This window comes from Ranitomeya imitator, chromosome 2 (assembly GCF_032444005.1).
Source record: "Ranitomeya imitator isolate aRanImi1 chromosome 2, aRanImi1.pri, whole genome shotgun sequence".
In the NCBI taxonomy this organism is placed as follows: domain Eukaryota; kingdom Metazoa; phylum Chordata; class Amphibia; order Anura; family Dendrobatidae; genus Ranitomeya; species Ranitomeya imitator.
Window position 1 is genome coordinate 841,464,509 of NC_091283.1, and position 20,879 is coordinate 841,485,387.

Sequence of the window (20,879 nt, forward strand, 5' to 3'; positions counted from 1 at the left end):
GCTGTATATCCTTACCATCCAATGTAGCGCTATATATCCTTACCATCCAAAGTAGCGCTATATATCAGTACCATCCAAAGTAGCGCTGTATATCCTTACCATCCAATGTAGCACTATAAATCCTTACCATCCAAAGTAGCGCTATATATCAGTACCATCCAAAGTAGCGCTGTATATCCTTACCATCCAATGTAGCGCTATATATCCTTACCATCCAAAGTAGCGCTGTATATCCTTACCATCCAAAGTAGCGCTATATATCCTTACCATCCAATGTAGCACTATAAATCCTTACCATCCAAAGTAGCGCTATATATCAGTACCATCCAAAGTAGCGCTGTATATCCTTACCATCCAATGTAGCGCTATATATCCTTACCATCCAAAGTAGCGCTGTATATCCTTACCATCCAATGTAGCGCTATATATCCTTACCATCCAATGTAGCGCTATATATCCTTACCATCCAAAGTAGTGCTATATATCCTTACCATCCAATGTAGCGCTATATATCCTTACCATCCAATGTAGCGCTGTATATCCTTACCATCCAAAGTAGTGCTATATATCCTTACCATCCAATGTAGCGCTATATATCCTTACCATCCAAAGTAGCGCTGTATATCCTTACCATCCAAAGTAGTGCTATATATCCTTACCATCCAATGTAGCACTGTATATCCTTACCATCCAAAGTAGTGCTATATATCCTTACCATCCAATGTAGCGCTATATATCCTTACCATCCAATGTAGCGCTATATATCCTTACCATCCAAAGTAGCCCTATATATCCTTACCATCCAATGTAGCGCTATATATCCTTACCATCCAAAGTAGTGCTATATATCCTTACCATCCAAAGTAGCGCTATATATCCTTACCATCCAAAGTAGCGCTATATATCCTTACCATCCAATGTAGCGCTATATATCCTTACCATCCAATGTAGCGCTGTATATCCTTACCATCCAATGTAGCGCCATATATCCTTACCATCCAATGTAGCGCTATATATCCTTACCATCCAATGTAGCACTATATATCCTTACCATCCAATGTAGCACTATATATCCTTACCATCCAAAGTAGTGCTATATATCCTTACCATCCAAAGTAGCGCTATATATCCTTACCATCCAAAGTAGCGCTATATATCCTTACCATCCAATGTAGCGCTATATATCCTTACCATCCAATGTAGCCCTATATATCCTTACCATCTAATGTAGCGCTATATATCCTTACCATCCAATGTAGCGCTATATATCCTTACCATCCAAAGTAGCCCTATATATCCTTACCATCCAAAGTAGCGCTATATATCCTTACCATCCAGAGTAGCGCTATATATCCTTACCATCCAATGTAGCGCTATATATCCTTACCATCCAATGTAGCGCTATATATCCTTACCATCCAACGTAGCGCTATATATCAGTACCATCCAAAGTAGCGCTATATATCCTTACCATCCAATTTAGCGCTATATATCCTTACCATCCAAAGTAGCGCTATATATCCTTACCATCCAATGTAGCGCTGTATATCAGTACCATCCAAAGTAGCGCTATATATCCTTACCATCCAATGTAGCGCTGTATATCCTTACAATCCAAAGTAGCGCTATATATCCTTACCATCCAAAGTAGCGCTATATATCAGTACCATCCAAAGTAGCGCTATATATCCTTACCATCCAATGTAGCGCTGTATATCCTTACCATCCAAAGTAGCGCTATATATCCTTACCATCCAATGTAGCACTATATATCCTTACCATCCAAAGTAGCGCTATATATCCTTACCATCCAAAGTAGCGCTATATATCCTTACCATCCAAAGTAGCGCTGTATATCCTTACCATCCAAAGTAGCGCTGTATATCCTTACCATCCAAAGTAGCACTATATATCCTTACCATCCAAACTAGCGCTATATATCAGTACCATCCAAAGTAGCGCTATATATCCTTACCATCCAATCTAGCACTATATATCCTTACCATCCAAAGTAGCGCTATATTTTAGTACCATCCAAAGTAGCGCTATATATCCTTACCATCCAATGTAGCGCTGTATATCCTTACCACCCAATGTAGCGCTATATATCCTTACCATCCAATGTAGCGCTGTATATCCTTACCATCCAAAGTAGCGCTATATATCCTTACCATCCAATGTAGCGCTATATATCCTTACCATCCAATGTAGCGCTATATATCCTTACCATCCAATGTAGCACTATATATCCTTACCATCCAATGTAGCGCTATATATCCTTACCATCCAATGTAGCGCTATATATCCTTACCATCCAAAGTAGCGCTATATATCCTTACCATCCAAAGTAGCGCTATATATCCTTACCATCCAAAGTAGCGCTATATATCCTTACCATCCAATGTAGCACTATATATCCTTACCATCCAAAGTAGCGCTATATATCCTTACCATCCAATGTAGCGCTATATATCCTTACCATCCAATGTAGCGCTATATATCCTTACCATCCAATGTAGCGCTATATATCCTTACCATCCAAAGTAGCGCTATATATCCTTACCAGCTGCCAAGGCAAACAGGATCATGGGGTGCATTAAAAGAGGTCTGGATACACATGATGAGAGCATTATACTGCCTCTGTACAAATCCCTAGTTAGACCGCACATGGAGTACTGTGTCCAGTTTTGGGCACCGGTGCTCAGGAAGGATATAATGGAACTAGAGAGAGTACAAAGGAGGGCAACAAAATTAATAAAGGGGATGGGAGAACTACAATACCCAGATAGATTAGCGAAATTAGGATTATTTAGTCTAGAAAAAAGACGACTGAGGGGCGATCTAATAACCATGTATAAGTATATAAGGGGACAATACAAATATCTCGCTGAGGATCTGTTTATACCAAGGAAGGTGACGGGCACAAGGGGGCATTCTTTGCGTCTGGAGGAGAGAAGGTTTTTCCACCAACATAGAAGAGGATTCTTTACTGTTAGGGCAGTGAGAATCTGGAATTGCTTGCCTGAGGAGGTGGTGATGGCGAACTCAGTCGGGGGGTTCAAGAGAGGCCTGGATGTCTTCCTGGAGCAGAACAATATTGTATCATACAATTATTAGGTTCTGTAGAAGGACGTAGATCTGGGGATTTATTATGATGGAATATAGGCTGAACTGGATGGACAAATGTCTTTTTTTGGCCTTACTAACTATGTTACTATGTTACTATGTTACCATCCAATGTAGCACTATATATCCTTACCATCCAAAGTAGCGCTATATATCCTTACCATCCAATGTAGCGCTGTATATCCTTACCATCCAAAGTAGCGCTATATATCCTTACCATCCAATGTAGCACTATATATCCTTACCATCCAAAGTAGCGCTATATATCAGTACCATCCAATGTAGCGCTATATATCCTTACCATCCAATGTAGCGCTATATATCCTTACCATCCAATGTAGCACTATATATCCTTACCATCCAAAGTAGCGCTATATATCCTTACCATCCAATGTAGCACTGTATATCCTTACCATCCAAAATAGCGCTATATATCCTTACCATCCAATGTAGCGCTATATATCCTTACCATCCAAAGTAGCGCTATATATCAGTACCATCCAAAGTAGCGCTATATATCCTTACCATCCAAAGTAGCGCTATATATCCTTACCATCCAATGTCATTATATATCCTTACCATCCAAAGTAGCGCTATATATCCTTACCATCCAAAGTAGCGCTATATATCCTTACCATCCAATGTAGCACTATATATCCTTACCATCCAAAGTAGCGCTATATATCCTTACCATCCAATGTAGCGCTGTATATCCTTACCATCCAAAGTAGCGCTATACATCCTTACCATCCAATGTAGCGCTATATATCCTTACCATCCAATGTTGCACTATATATCCTTACCATCCAAAGTAGCGCTGTATATCCTTACCATCCAATGTAGCACTATATATCCTTACCATCCAAAGTAGCGCTATATATCCTTACCATCCAATGTAGCACTGTATATCCTTACCATCCAAAGTAGCGCTATATATCCTTACCATCCAATGTAGCGCTATATATCCTTACCATCCAATGTAGCGCTATATATCCTTACCATCCAATGTAGCACTATATATCCTTACCATCCAAAGTAGCGCTATATATCCTTACCATCCAATGTAGCACTATAAATCCTTACCATCCAAAGTAGCGCTATATATCCTTACCATCCAATGTAGCACTATAAATCCTTACCATCCAAAGTAGCGCTATATATCCTTACCATCCAATGTAGCGCTATATATCCTTACCATCCAATGTAGCACTATATATCCTTACCATCCAATGTAGCGCTATATATCCTTACCATCCAATGTAGCGCTATATATCCTTACCATCCAAAGTAGCGCTATATATCAGTACCATCCAAAGTAGCGCTATATATCCTTACCATCCAATGTAGCGCTATATATCCTTACCATCCAATGTAGCACTATATATCCTTACCATCCAAAGTAGCGCTATATATCCTTACCATCCAATGTAGCACTATATATCCTTACCATCCAAAGTAGCGCTATATATCCTTACCATCCAATGTAGCACTATAAATCCTTACCATCCAAAGTAGCGCTATATATCAGTACCATCCAAAGTAGCGCTATATATCCTTACCATCCAATGTAGCGCTATATATCCTTACCATCCAATGTAGCACTATATATCCTTACCATCCAAAGTAGCGCTATATATCCTTACCATCCAAAGTAGCGCTATATATCCTTACCATCCAATGTAGCGCTATAAATCCTTACCATCCAAAGTAGCGCTATATATCAGTACCATCCAAAGTAGCGCTATATATCCTTACCATCCAATGTAGCGCTGTATATCCTTACCACCCAATGTAGCGCTATATATCCTTACCATCCAAAGTAGCGCTATATATCCTAACCATCCAAAGTAGCGCTATATATCCTTACCATCCAATGTAGCGCTGTATATCCTTACCACCCAATGTAGCGCTATATATCCTTACCATCCAAAGTAGCGCTATATATCCTTACCATCCAATGTAGCGCTGTATATTCTTACCATCCAAAGTAGCGCTATATATCCTTACCATCCAATGTAGCGCTATATATCCTTACCATCCAAAGTAGTGCTATATATCCTTACCATCCAATGTAGCGCTGTATATCCTTACCATCCAAAGTAGCGCAATATATCCTTACCATCCAAAGTAGCGCTATATATCCTTACCATCCAATGTAGCGCTGTATATCCTTACCATCCAATGTAGCGCTATATATCCTTACCATCCAAAGTAGCGCTATATATCCTTACCATCCATTGTAACGCTATATATCCTTACCATCCAAAGTAGTGCTATATATCCTTACCATCCAATGTAGCGCTGTATATCCTTACCATCCAATGTAGCGCTATATATCCTTACCATCCAATGTAGCACTATATATCCTTACCATCCAATGTAGCACTATATATCCTTACCATCCAAAGTAGCGCTATATATCCTTACCATCCAATGTAGCACTATATATCCTTACCATCCAATGTAGCACTATATATCCTTACCATCCAATGTAGCACTATATATCCTTACCATCCAATGTAGCGCTGTATATCCTTACCATACAATGTAGCGCTATATATCCTTACCATCTAATGTAGCGCTGTATATCCTTACCATCCAAAGTAGCGCTATGTATCCTTACCATCCAATGTAGCGCTATATATCCTTACCATCCAATGTAGCCCTATATATATCCTTACCATCCAATGTAGCGCTATATATCCTTACCATCCAATGTAGCGCTATATATCCTTACCATCCAATGTAGCGCTATATATCCTTACCATCCAATGTAGCCCTATATATCCTTACCATCCAATGTAGCGCTGTATATCCTTACCATCCAAAGTAGCGCTATATATCCTTACCATCCAATGTAGCGCTATATATCCTTACCATCCAAAGTAGCGCTATATATCCTTACCATCCAAAGTAGCGCTATATATCCTTACCATCCAATGTAGCGCTGTATATCCTTACCATCCAAAGTAGCGCTATGTATCCTTACCATCCAATGTAGCGCTATATATCCTTACCATCCAATGTAGCCCTATATATCCTTACCATCCAATGTAGCGCTGTATATCCTTACCATCCAATGTAGCGCTATATATCCTTACCATCCAAAGTAGCGCTATATATCCTTACCATCCAATGTAGCACTATATATCCTTACCATCCAATGTAGCCCTATATATCCTTACCATCCAATGTAGCGCTATATATCCTTACCATCCAATGTAGCGCTATATATCCTTACCATCCAAAGTAGCGCTATATATCCTTACCATCCAATGTAGCACTATATATCCTTACCATCCAATGTAGCCCTATATATCCTTACCATCCAATGTAGCGCTATATATCCTTACCATCCAATGTAGCACTATATATCCTTACCATCCAAAGTAGCGCTATATATCCTTACCATCCAATGTAGCACTATATATCCTTACCATCCAATGTAGCCCTATATATCCTTACCATCCAAAGTAGCGCTGTATATCCTTACCATCCAAAGTAGCGCTATATATCCTTACCATCCAATGTAGCGCTATATATCCTTACCATCCAAAGTAGCGCTATATATCCTTACCATCCAAAGTAGCGCTATATATCCTTACCATCCAAAGTAGCGCTATATATCCTTACCATCCAATGTAGCGCTATATATTCTTACCATCCAAAGTAGCGCTATATATCCTTACCATCCAAAGTAGCGCTATATATCCTTACCATCCAAAGTAGCGCTATATATCCTTACCATCCAAAGTAGCGCTATATATCCTTACCATCCAAAGTAGCGCTATATATCCTTACCATCCAAAGTAGCGCTGTATATCCTTACCATCCAAAGTAGCGCTATATATCCTTACCATCCAATGTAGCGCTATATATCCTTACCATCCAAAGTAGCGCTATATATCCTTACCATCCAAAGTAGCGCTATATATCCTTACCATCCAATGTAGCGCTGTATATCCTTACCATCCAACGTAGCGCTATATATCCTTACCATCCAAAGTAGCGCTATATATCCTTACCATCCAAAGTAGCACTATATATCCTTACCATCTAATGTAGCGCTGTATATCCTTACCATCCAACGTAGCGCTATATATCCTTACCATCCAAAGTAGCACTATATATCCTTACCATCCAAAGTAGCGCTATATATCCTTACCATCCAAAGTAGCGCTATATATCCTTACCATCCAAAGTAGCGCTATATATCCTTACCATCTAATGTAGCGCTATATAACCTTACCATCCAATGTAGCGCTATATATCCTTACCACCCAAAGTAGCGCTATATATCCTTACCATCCAATGTAGCGCTATATATCCTTACCATCCAATGTAGCGCTATATATCCTTACCATCCAATGTAGATGAACTGCAGGGTGACAAAACCAACATTGTGCCCCAGGCTGTCAGGACACGGTGGGAGTTATAGTCTTCTCATAACAGGGGGGCAATGCCCTAGTTAATGGACTTTGTGGTACTGTGTATTACATGCTGAATCTGCAACAATGTATCATACAGCTCCATAGTCAGAATGTTACATAAGAAGAGTTCATTAATAGTTAATACTCCAGAACATCGCCTCCAGGTTAAATGAGAGCGGACTAAAATTATTGACCCTGCTGAAATATTGACGAGAATTTAAAAGTTGTGCAAAATCCTTATTTAGATTTCTTTATTATTGTTTTTCTGTATTTCTGCAAAAAGCTAAAAATGAAACATTACATAAAAGTTATTCTGTTTCTAATAATTTGTGTAACTATAATCCTCAGCAATTATTCACAAGAGCATTAGTGGCATGAAGCTTATCTATTTACTGGCAGAAATAAACTTAGAAAGAAGAGATCTAAGTAAATGCAAAATGTATCAGACCGAACCAACTATAATATGTATATTATACTATGTACAAGAATATAACTACTATAATACTGCTCCTATGTACAAGAATATAACTACTATAATACTGCCCCTATGTACAAGAATACAACTAATATAATACTGCTCCTATGTACAAGAATATAACTTCTATAATACTGCTCCTATGTACAAGAATATAATCACTATAATACTGCTCCTATGTACAAGAATATAACTACTATAATACTGCCCCTATGTACAAGAATATAACTACTATACTACTGCTCCTATGTACAAGAATATAACTACTATAATACTGCTCCTATGTACAAGAATATAACTACTATAATTCTGCTCCTATGTACAAGAATATAACTACTATAATACTGCCCCTATGTACAAGAATATAACTACTATAATACTGCTCATATGTACAAGAATATAACTACTATAATACTGCTCATATGTACAAGAATATAACTACTATAATACTGCCTCCTATGTACAAGAATATAACTACTATAATACTGCTCCTATGTACAAGAATATAACTACTATAATACTGCTCCTATGTACAAGAATATAACTACTATACTACAGTTCGTATGTATAAGAATATAACTACTATAATACTGCCCCATGTACAAGAATATAACTACTATACTACTGCTCCTATGTACAAGAACATAACTACTATAATACTGCTCCTATGTACAAGAATATAACTACTATAATTCTGCTCCTATGTACAAGAATATAACTACTATAATACTGCCCCTATGTACAAGAATATAACTACTATAATACTGCTCATATGTACAAGAATATAACTACTATAATACTGCTCCTATATACAAGATTATAACTACTATAATACTGCTCCTATGTACAAGAATATAACTACTATAATACTGCCCCTATGTACAAGAATATAACTACTATAATACTGCCCCTGTGTACAAGAATATAACTACTATAATACTGCCCCTAGGTACAAGAATATAACTACTATAATACTGCCCCTAGGTACAAGAATATAACTACTATAATACTGCCCCTATGTACAAGAATATTACTACTATAATTCTGCTCATATGCACAAGAATATAACTACTATAATACTGCTCCTATATACAAGAATATAACTACTATAATACTGCCCCCTATGTACAAGAATATAACTACTATAATACTGCCCCATGTACAAGAATATAACTACTATACTACTGCTCCTATGTACAAGAATATAACTACTATACTACTGCTCCTATGTACAAGAACATAACTACTATAATACTGCTCCTATGTACAAGAATATAACTACTATAATTCTGCTCCTATGTACAAGAATATAACTACTATAATACTGCCCCTATGTACAAGAATATAACTACTATAATACTGCTCATATGTACAAGAATATAACTACTATAATACTGCTCCTATATACAAGATTATAACTACTATAATACTGCTCCTATGTACAAGAATATAACTACTATAATACTGCCCCTATGTACAAGAATATAACTACTATAATACTGCTCCTGTGTACAAGAATATAACTACTATAATACTGCCCCTAGGTACAAGAATATAACTACTATAATACTGCCCCTAGGTACAAGAATATAACTACTATAATACTGCCCCTATGTACAAGAATATTACTACTATAATTCAGCTCATATGCACAAGAATATAACTACTATAATACTGCTCCTATATACAAGAATATAACTACTATAATACTGCCCCCTATGTACAAGAATATAACTACTATAATAGTGCCCCTATGTACAAGAATATAACTACTATAATACTGCCCCTATGTATAAGAATATAACTACTATAATACTGTCCCTATGTACAAGAATATAATCACTATAATGCTGCTCCTATGTACAAGAATATAACTACCATAATACTGCCCCTATGTACAAGAATATAACTACTATAATACTGCCCCTATGTATAAGAATATAACTACTATAATACTGTCCCTATGTACAAGAATATAATCACTATAATGCTGCTCCTATGTACAAGAATATAACTACCATAATACTGCCCCTATGTATAAGAATATAACTACTATAATACTGCTCCTATGTACAAGAATATAACTACTATAATACTGCCCCTATGTATAAGAATATAACTACTATAATACTGCTCCTATGTACAAGAATATAACTACTATAATACTGCTCCTATGTACAAGAATATAACTACTATAATACTGCTCCTATGTACAAGAATATAACTACTATAATACTGCCCCTATGTACAAGAATATAACTACTGTAATACTGCTCCTATGTACAAGAATATAACTACTGTAATACTGCTCCTATGTACAAGAATATAACTACTATAATACTGCCCCTATGTACAACAATATAACTACTATAATACTGCTCCTATGTACAAGAATATAACTACTATAATACTGCCCCTATGTACAAGAATATAACTACTATAATACTGCTCCTGTATACAAGAATATAACTACTATAATACTGCTCCTATGTACAAGAATATAACTACTATAATACTGCTCCTATGTACAAGAATATAACTACTATAATACTGCTCATATGTACAAGAATATAACTACTATAATACTGCTCCTGTATACAAGAATATAACTACTATAATACTGCCCCTATGTACAAGAATATAACTACTATACTACTGCTCCTATGTACAAGAATATAACTACTATACTACTGCTCCTATGTACAAGAATATAACTACTATAATACTGCTCCTATGTACAAGAATATAACTACTATAATTCTGCTCCTATGTACAAGAATATAACTACTATAATACTGCCCCTATGTACAAGAATATAACTACTATAATACTGCTCATATGTACAAGAATATAACTACTATACTACAGTTCCTATGTATAACAATATAACTACTATAATACTGCCCCATGTACAAGAATATAACTACTATACTACTGCTCCTATGTACAAGAATATAACTACTATACTACTGCTCCTATGTACAAGAATATAACTACTATAATACTGCTCCTTTGTACAAGAATATAACTACTATACTACTGCTCCTATGTACAAGAATATAACTACTATAATTCTGCTCCTATGTACAAGAATATAACTACTATAATACTGCCCCTATGTACAAGAATATAACTACTATAATACTGCTCATATGTACAAGAATATAACTACTATAATACTGCTCCTATATACAAGAATATAACTACTATAATACTGCTCCTATGTACAAGAATATAACTACTATAATACTGCCCCTATGTACAAGAATATAACTACTATAATACTGCTCCTGTGTACAAGAATATAACTACTATAATACTGCCCCTAGGTACAAGAATATAACTACTATAATACTGCCCCTAGGTACAAGAATATAACTACTATAATACTGCCCCTATGTACAAGAATATAACTACTATAATACTGCCCCTATGTACAAGAATATAACTACTATAATACTGCTCATATGCACAAGAATATAACTACTATAATACTGCTCCTATATACAAGAATATAACTACTATAATACTGCCCCCTATGTACAAGAATATAACTACTATAATAGTGCCCCTATGTACAAGAATATAACTACTATAATACTGCTCGTTATGTACAAGAATATAACTACTATAATACTGTCCCTATGTACAAGAATATAATCACTATAATGCTGCTCCTATGTACAAGAATATAACTACTATAATACTGCCCCTATGTACAAGAATATAACTACTATAATACTGCTCATATGCACAAGAATATAACTACTATAATACTGCTCCTATATACAAGAATATAACTACTATAATACTGCCCCCTATGTACAAGAATATAACTACTATAATAGTGCCCCTATGTACAAGAATATAACTACTATAATACTGCTCGTTATGTACAAGAATATAACTACTATAATACTGTCCCTATGTACAAGAATATAATCACTATAATGCTGCTCCTATGTACAAGAATATAACTACTATAATACTGCTCCTATGTACAATAATATAACTACTATAATACTGCCCCTATGTATAAGAATATAACTACTATAATACTGCTCCTATGTACAAGAATATAACTACTATAATACTGCTCCTATGTACAAGAATATAACTACTATAATACTGCTCCTATGTACAAGAATATAACTACTATAATACTGCCCCTATGTACAAGAATATAACTACTATAATACTGCTCCTATGCACAAGAATATAACTACTATAATACTGCTCCTATGTACAAGAATATAACTACTATAATACTGCCCCTATGTACAAGAATATAACTACTATAATACTGCTCCTATGTACAAGAATATAACTACTATAATACTGCTCCTATAGACAAGAATATAACTACTATAATACTGCCCCTATGTACAAGAATATAACTACTATAATACTGCCCCTATGTACAAGAATATAACTACTATAATACTGCTCCTATGTACAAGAGTATAACTACTATAATACTGTTCCTATGTACAAGAATATAACTACTATAATACTGCCCCTATGTACAAGAATATAACTACTATAATACTGCTCCTATGTACAAGAATATAACTACTATAATACTGCTCCTATAGACAAGAATATAACTACTATAATACTGCCCCTATGTACAAGAATATAACTACTATAATACTGCCCCTATGTACAAGAATGTAACTACTATAATACTGCTCCTATGTACAAGAATATAACTACTATAATACTGTTCCTATGTACAAGAATATAACTACTATAATACTGCCCCTATGTACAAGAATATAACTACTATAATACTGCTCCTATGTACAAGAAGGGAGGTAAGAACATTTCTAAAACAATCCACAGTGAGGAGATTGGAACAAAACAAAATCCTCTAAACTGCATGCTCGCAAACGCCAGAAGCCTGACAAACAAGATGGAAGAACTAGAAGCAGAAATATCTACAGGTAACTTTGACATAGTGGGAATAACCGAGACATGGTTAGAGGAAAGCTATGACTGGGCAGTTAACTTACAGGGTTACAGTCTGTTTAGAAAGGATCGTAAAAATCGGAGAGGAGGAGGGGTTTGTCTCTATGTAAAGTCTTGTCTAAAGTCCACTTTAAGGGAGGATATTAGCGAAGGAAATGAGGATGTCGAGTCCATATGGGTCGAAATTCATGGTGGGAAAAATGTTAACAAAATTCTCATTGGGGTCTGTTACAAACCCCCAAATATAACAGAAAGCATGGAAAGTCTACTTCTAAAGCAGATAGATGAAGCTGCAACCCATAATGAGGTCCTGGTTATGGGGGACTTTAACTACCCGGATATTAACTGGGAAACGGAAACCTGTGAAACCCATAAAGGCAACAGGTTTCTGCTAATAACCAAGAAAAATTATCTTTCACAATTGGTGCAGAATCCAACCAGAGGAGCAGCACTTTTAGACCTAATACTATCTAATAGACCTGACAGAATAACAAATCTGCAGGTGGTCGGGCATCTAGGAAATAGCGACCACAATATTGTGCAGTTTCACCTGTCTTTCACTAGGGGGACTTGTCAGGGAGTCACAAAAACACTGAACTTTAGGAAGGCAAAGTTTGACAAGCTTAGAGATGCCCTTAATCTGGTAGACTGGGACAATATCCTCAGAAATAAGAATACAGATAATAAATGGAAAATGTTTAAGAACATCCTAAATAGGCAGTGTAAGCGGTTTATACCTTGTGGGAATAAAAGGACTAGAAATAGGAAAAACCAAATGTGGCTAAACAAAGAAGTAAGACAGGCAATTAACAGTAAAAAGAAAGCATTTGCACTACTAAAGCAGGATGGCACCATTGAAGCTCTAAAAAACTATAGGGAGAAAAATACTTTATCTAAAAAACTAATTAAAGCTGCCAAAAAGGAAACAGAGAAGCACATTGCTAAGGAGAGTAAAACTAATCCCAAACTGTTCTTCAACTATATCAATAGTAAAAGAATAAAAACTGAAAATGTAGGCCCCTTAAAAAATAGTGAGGAAAGAATGGTTGTAGATGACGAGGAAAAAGCTAACATATTAAACACCTTCTTCTCCACGGTATTCACGGTGGAAAATGAAATGCTAGGTGAAATCCCAAGAAACAATGAAAACCCTATATTAAGGGTCACCAATCTAACCCAAGAAGAGGTGCGAAATCGGCTAAATAAGATTAAAATAGATAAATCTCCGGGTCCGGATGGCATACACCCACGAGTACTAAGGGAACTAAGTAATGTAATAGATAAACCATTATTTCTTATTTTTAGAGACTCTATAGCGACAGGGTCTGTTCCGCAGGATTGGCGCATAGCAAATGTGGTGCCAATATTCAAAAAGGGCTCTAAAAGTGAACCTGGAAATTATAGGCCAGTAAGTCTAACCTCTATTGTTGGTAAAATATTTGAAGGGTTTCTGAGGGATGTTATTCTGGATTATCTCAATGAGAATAACTGTTTAACTCCATATCAGCATGGGTTTATGAGAAATCGCTCCTGTCAAACCAATCTAATCAGTTTTTATGAAGAGGTAAGCTATAGGCTGGACCACGGTGAGTCATTGGACGTGGTATATCTCGATTTTTCCAAAGCGTTTGATACCGTGCCGCACAAGAGGTTGGTACACAAAATGAGAATGCTTGGTCTGGGGGAAAATGTGTGTAAATGGGTTAGTAACTGGCTTAGTGATAGAAAGCAGAGGGTGGTTATAAATGGTATAGTCTCTAACTGGGTCGCTGTGACCAGTGGGGTACCGCAGGGGTCAGTATTGGGACCTGTTCTCTTCAACATATTCATTAATGATCTGGTAGAAGGTTTACACAGTAAAATATCGATATTTGCAGATGATACAAAACTATGTAAAGCAGTTAATACAAGAGAAGATAGTATTCTGCTACAGATGGATCTGGATAAGTTGGAAACTTGGGCTGAAAGGTGGCAGATGAGGTTTAACAATGATAAATGTAAGGTTATACACATGGGAAGAGGGAATCAATATCACCATTACACACTGAACGGGAAACCACTGGGTAAATCTGACAGGGAGAAGGACTTGGGGATCCTAGTTAATGATAAACTTACCTGGAGCAGCCAGTGCCAGGCAGCAGCTGCCAAGGCAAACAGGATCATGGGGTGCATTAAAAGAGGTCTGGATACACATGATGAGAGCATTATACTGCCTCTGTACAAATCCCTAGTTAGACCGCACATGGAGTACTGTGTCCAGTTTTGGGCACCGGTGCTCAGGAAGGATATAATGGAACTAGAGAGAGTACAAAGGAGGGCAACAAAATTAATAAAGGGGATGGGAGAACTACAATACCCAGATAGATTAGCGAAATTAGGATTAACTACTGTAATACTGCTCCTATGTACAAGAATATAACTACTATAATACTGCCCCTATGTATAAGAATATAACTACTATAATACTGCCCCTATGTACAAGAATATAACTACTATAATACTGCCCCTATGTACAAGAATATAACTACTATAATACTGCCCCCTATGTACAAGAATATAACTACTATAATACTGCCCCATGTACAAGAATATAACTACTATAATACTGCTCATATGTACAAGAATATAACTAATATAATACTGCTCCTATGTACAAGAATATAACTACTATAATACTGCTCCTATGTACAAGAATATAACTACTATAATACTGCTCCTATGTACAAGAATATAACTACTATAATACTGCCGCTATGTACAAAATATATCTGCTATAATTCCGCTCCTATAACCAGTTTATTGATCACTCATTTCTTCCCTTGATGTTTCTCAGAAATATTAATAATGTAAATGAAATTTGAAAATCAGCACAATATCACGTCTTTGATAATGTATAACTGCCATGCAGTGTCATGTTCTCCCCCTGAGTTATGCCCTGTGCTAATAAAACTTTAATTATTAGATTATATTAATAGAAGGCAATTTATTCTCAATTAATGCTCCGCTGCTTTATGTGTATTTGGCTCGTGCGCTCGGCTGTGTCGCATTATAACAATGGCCAAAATCCATTAAGTATTGGAGAAGAAGAAGAACGGTTTGTTACATTGTCTGGTGTCTTGGAGTGCAGTATTTGGGGAGTCGGAGTGTAGCCCCCCATGTAACGTACCCCATCATGCTGTGTCTGTCTCCCCCGCGCCCCCTATGTCTATGTACCCGTGATCTGCAGCCCGCGTGGCTACATGGAGGTTTCATTTATTCCTCGTTAGCTCTGATACCTATGAACGTACGACGCATTAACATAAAAATATTTGCTGATGAAAGTTGCCGTTCACTTGGTAAAAGTTCATTTCCCGGCTGAGATGACAGAGTAGGGGCTCCGCTTATCCGGACACGCGAAATAAATCTTGACGGACCTTCGTCCCCGCGCAGTACTTAACGCTTCGCCATAAAGTTGTAGAAGTAAACTCCACATCCAGGCAGCGGTATGAAACATTTATTAAATCAGGTAATGGCCGCAGGGCGAGGGAGTAATGAAGACTTGTTTGGCCTCTTTGTCATCAGCGCGCTTTATTGTATACATTCTCCTCATTTACATGATCCTGATGAATGACTCCGCCCGACGCATCGAAAGGTTCAATAATACGGACCCCTCCAGCAAAGAGGGATAATTGGCTCTTCTAGCTCTTCCGTCCAAGCAGGGGGTTTTGCTGTTTGTTTGTTTTTTTTTACATGATTGTTTTGCTTTTTTTTTTTTATTTTGTCGAATTACAGCCTGAACGATGCACATTATGTTTTATTGACTGGTTGATGAGTTTCCAGGCTGCAACTGTACCTTGTCAGCTCGTCAAGTCGTCTCAATTACATTTAATACCCGTTGTGCTGAGATAACAATTCCAATGAAATCCCCTTGCTGCAGCTCGGAGAAAAACACATATATCTCCATTAATGAGCCACGATTTCTGGGGTAATCGGAGGAAATACTACCTGGAAAAAGTCAAAGAGAACAATAAATAAAAGTCAATGTGAAAAAAAAATGAAAAGTAATAAATGACCAAAAAGAAAGAGAAAAAAATTACAACAGTAAAGTTAATATTAAATAAATAGAAACAAAATAGATAAATAAATAAAATGTAGCCATAAGAATAATAAGTTTTATATGAATAACGGCCTTCAGACGTCTCCTGAACATATTCAGTCGCCAGATGAGCCAAAGACTAAAGTAGGAAATGTTTGACCTCCTTGGCTTTTGCTGATCACTATAGGCTATGTGCGGAAATTGCTGCGGATCCGCAGCAGTTTTCCATGTGTTTACAGTACAATGTAAACCTATGGGAAACCGAAAACGCTGTGCCCATGCTGTGAAAAAAAATGCAGCGGTTTACATTCCGCAGCGGTTTACATTCCGCAGCATGTCACTTCTTTGTGCGGAATCCGCAGCGGTTTTACACCTGCTCCATAATAGAAAACCGCAGGTGTAAAACCGCAGTGGAAACCGCACAAAAACCGCGGTAAATCCACAATAAATCCGCAGTAAAAACACAGTGTTTTTGCCCTGCGGATTTATCAAATCCGCTGCGGAAAAATCCGCAGCCCTCATAAATACGTGTGCACATAGCCTAAGAGTATTGTATATGAGTCCATGAAAAAAAAGCGGGCACGACTGGATAGGAGGTGAACGGAGCCTAAAGTTGCAAACATTACACTCCGTGACTTAGAGTTTTTGGACGGAATATTAACAGAGAACAGAGCGTGATGTGAACCATCCCTTTTATTTGGGAGAATAGAATTAAAAAGAAATTTAAAATGGAAGTGATAAAAAAATATATAGTATAAAAAAGGAAAAGAAAGAGATAAAGGTAAAAGTAAAAAAAAAATGTTTTACCCCCTCATCTCCCCAGGAAATTAGAAACGAGGCCATAAAAGAAAAGTAAATGAAAAATTTAAAAAATGAGCACAAAATGAAGGAAATTGTCATAAATATTAAAACTGATATAAAAAAAAGGAGATAAAAATGGAAAAGGAGAGTAAATTATAGCGATGAATGAATTTGTTGACATTTGATTTGGTCAAAAAGTTTCTTTACTCACCTCGTCCCTCACCTGTCCTAGCGCCGCAGCTCCTCCACCAGCTCGCTATCTCCTCCAGGCTTAATCGTCTTCACTCATCGTTGCCTCCTCTGCGCCTCTAGACTTTTTTTTTTTTAGAAAATATTCAGCAGTAAATAAATAAGTTAATAGTAATAGTTTATATAAATAACATAGGGAACTTAGTAAACACTGTATTTGATCAAAGAAAAAGTCATCCCACCGCGACAAGGTGTATTCATTGAGATGGTCCTGTCTTCTAATATTAAAACCTCTACTTGTGTCAAAAGACCTCAATGTTTTACTTATATGTACCATTGTTTTTTACTTCCTTACCTAGAGCAGGGTCATTTTGCTTCCATATTAGATTTTGTTTGCTATCTGGTCATAGTGTGAACATGCTCCTATGTGTTGCATGTATAGCAGCTTATGCTCCGGCTCACTTCTTTGGTTTTCCACTTGATGTCTAGTGAAGACCAGAGAAGAAGAAGAAGAGTGAAATAGACTGAGGACAGAAGAATAGAGTTGAGCTTGAAGGAGGAAGTGGGCCAACAGAACAGGACTCAGGAACAGCGGCACTAGCAGAGGTGATGGGCAAGGTGAACATATTAATTTTTAGGGTTTTATTTAATCCTTAGTCCTAAAGCCACGACTCTGTTGTCGGTTGCCCCAGGACCACGGGCTCCTTCCTTGTCTCTAAGGCTAGGGGAGCCCTAGCTCGCCCTGGTTACTTCTGATGGTGAAGATGCCGAGGCCACATACCTTGCCTTAGCTCCTGAATTCGCCCTTAGTCTGTACCTTCTCCACCCAAGGGAAGACAGAAGTAGCAGTGTACCATAATACACCAACCAGACTAACAAGGTAATACGAACAGGGAGAACGAAAAATGCCAAACAAACAAATATACTCACACATACAACAGAGGAATGCACCGGGGTGTAAAGGATGGGGTTAAACCAAAGTACGAAAAGAAAGGGAATTTTCACAAACTCAAAACCAAGCAACAGTCACAGATAAATCCACCAAACGTCTTCTCCAATATGAAAATGATTACTAGCTGGGACCCAGATTATATAGGAGATGGGAGTGGCTAACAGTGAACAGCTGTGATCCTTAATGCAGGAAAGCTTCCAGGAGCTCTCAGCTGAGCAGATTAAATTCTGCACTTCTAAAAGAAATCTGCACCATTTAATACGAAGAAGTGCTTCAAATCAGTGACGGAGTAGGAGGAATCAGACGCTGCAATTTTCTGGCTCCTCTCTATCACGGTAAATCCGTGACACCATGTTCATACGTTCAGTATTTGGTCAGTATTTTACATTAGTATTTGTACGCTAAAATCAGGAGAGGAACAATCAGAGGAAAAGTATAACAGAAGAAAGTCACCACTTCTGCATTTTTCACCCACTCCTGGTTTTGGCTGATAAATACTGATGTAAACTACTGACCAAATACTGAACGTGTGACTGTGGCCTAAAAAGAATCAAGCAGTGAATCATCATTAAAAAAATTTCCGATTCTGGCAAATTAAAATTTGAAGCAAATTCTATTGATCTGGAACTGATTTGATCACCTGAAATAAATTGTGCTAATAACAAAATGATTAAAAAAAAGAGAGAAAATAAGTAAAGGAGAAGAGAAATAACAAAGAATTATGCTAAATACATAAAAACTAAAAAATGAATTGAAAATAAATAAAAGAAAACATAACAAAAGAATGTGAAGATTAAAATTTTTTATTAAAAATCATCATGGGTGGGGATTTTTACGCGTACGGTGTAATCTAATGACTTATGCTCCTGGTGAGATGGTTATTGACTTTCCGTACCTTAAATATACAAGGTAATTTCCTATGAGCTTTGAAGTGAGGAAGTTGTGATATTGAAAGCAGATCTTTTTTTTTGTGTTTAATATTGCGCCGTCGTGGGATCAGTCTGAAATATTGTAGCAGAAATGATATTAAATATTCTTCATCTATTGGAGAAACGAGGTCCATTGTACATATGTAGAATATGTCGGACCGTGCATCGTAAATGCGTCAATACTTCTTCCTTCTGCGGCAAGGCATCAATAATTGCAATTTGTTGTGGAGCTGGGGCGCGGGTGATGTAGCTGCAGTACATTATGTGATATCGATGTCGTGTTTCACTGTTATTACATTCTGTCACTCGCGTGTCTGCCGCCGCCAGATCTTTACTAATGCGGATATTTGCGACGCCTCGATAGTAAATGTCCTGATGCTGCAGGTTAATGTTACTTGCTGGGTTAGACGACTCATTCTACTTGTTCGATAGCTTTATATTTACTTTTTTATTTTATTTTCACATCGAGTGAAAAAATAGCGTTCCAAACGCATTTTATTTATTTTTAAAAAATATTTTAAAGCAGAAACCCCTCCCTTCGGTAAATGCAGTGTATTGCAGGATATGTCGTTTTTTATACTAAGGCTACTTTCACACTAGCGTTTTTTTAAATCCGTCACAATGCGTCGTTTTGCAGAAAAAACGCATCCTGCAAAAGTGCTTGCAGGATGCGTTTTTTCCCCATAGACTTCTATTGACGACGCATTTGCGACGGATTGGCACACTTCGCATCCGTCTTGTGACGGATGCGTCGTGCTTTGGCGGACCGCCGGGAGAAAAAAACCTTACATGTAACGTTTTTTTCTCACGACGGACCGCTTTTTCCGACCGCGCATGCGCGGCCGGAACTCCGCCCCCACCTCCCCGCACCTTACAATGGGGCAGTGGATGCGCCGGAAAAATGCATCCGCTGCCTCCATTGTGCAATGCA